The sequence below is a fragment of the Colobus angolensis genome, unplaced genomic scaffold (assembly GCF_000951035.1).
Source record: "Colobus angolensis palliatus isolate OR3802 unplaced genomic scaffold, Cang.pa_1.0 Scaffold155, whole genome shotgun sequence".
Lineage (NCBI taxonomy): Eukaryota > Metazoa > Chordata > Mammalia > Primates > Cercopithecidae > Colobus > Colobus angolensis.
Window position 1 is genome coordinate 3,737,780 of NW_012114655.1, and position 794 is coordinate 3,738,573.

Below are 794 nucleotides of genomic sequence, written 5' to 3' on the forward strand. Positions count from 1 at the left end.
GGATGTCCTGCCCACCTGGAATCTGGGACCTGGGACCTGAAAAAGAGCACATGGGCTCATCCTAGCCTGGAGGTGCAGACAGTGAAGATCAAGTTGATTTAATCCAATCCACAGGGGTAAAAATAGCTTAAAAAAAGAATGAACATTCCATTTGTGCTTTTAACTGAGAAAGTGCAGCAGTTTTAGATATCTTTGCTGGCAGCTGTTGATTATGCAACAGTTCAGCTGGTGGCAGGAAGGGCAGGAAGAAAGACGAGCAGATCCAAAAGATCCAGAGATGGGGAAGGGGCCGGGAGGAGGGGAGGGAAGTGGGTGAGGGTCTTTTCAGAGGTGAAGGGCAGAAGTCCCAGAGGCGGATGGGCTTTCCTTTTTTAAGCTGTTTTTACCCCTGTGGACTGATTGTGGTGAGCCAAAATCACGCCATGGCACTCCAGCCTGGGCAACAAGAGCATAATTCCGTCTCAAAAAAATAATAATTACATATAATATGTTATTATGTATCTCATATATATCTATATATATGTCTCATAAAATCTTAACCATTTTTATATGTACAGGTCAGTAGCATTAAACATATTCACATTGTTCTGCAACAGATCTCCAGAATTTTTTCATCTTACAAGATTCATCTATTATCATCTATTACTTTTTTTCCTTCTTTTTTTTTTTTTTCCTGAGACAGAGTCTTGCTCTGGCGCCCAGGCTGGAGTGCAGTGGCACGATCTCAGCTCACTGAAATCTCCTCCTCCCAGGTTCAAACAATTCTCGTGCCTCAGCCTCCCCACATTCTACGA